General features: G+C 37.8%; 1 protein-coding gene across 11 annotated transcripts in view; it reads right to left on the bottom strand.

Annotated features, from left to right (window-relative positions):
• The window catches only part of LOC119593731 (myoneurin-like), a 102,537-nt gene that overhangs the window by 22,093 nt on the left and 80,158 nt on the right, over positions 1–286 (bottom strand). The window lies entirely within an intron of this gene.

A 286-nucleotide genomic window follows, 5' to 3' on the forward strand; every position in this document is an offset into this window, starting at 1 on the left:
GCTTTTGTGCAAATGAAAAATTAGAAGCATGGGAAACATATTTTCACTTCTGTCTAAGATTTTGGCAGTGGCACACACAATCTTTCAATAAAAGACGCTAAAATAGATTTAAGCCTACTTGGGAGGGATAAAAAAGCAACTACTGTTTAGTGTCCACTACATGGAGCTGGCTCAGCCATGCATGGCATGGATACTTGCCACCTGGCAAGAATAGATGCAACCCGTTGTGAATGAGTTAATTCAACTTGTATTAATAAAGCCTGTGGTAGTAAAAAAAAGTTACATA

This window comes from Penaeus monodon, chromosome 32, assembly GCF_015228065.2.
Source record: "Penaeus monodon isolate SGIC_2016 chromosome 32, NSTDA_Pmon_1, whole genome shotgun sequence".
In the NCBI taxonomy this organism is placed as follows: Eukaryota; Metazoa; Arthropoda; class Malacostraca; order Decapoda; family Penaeidae; genus Penaeus; species Penaeus monodon.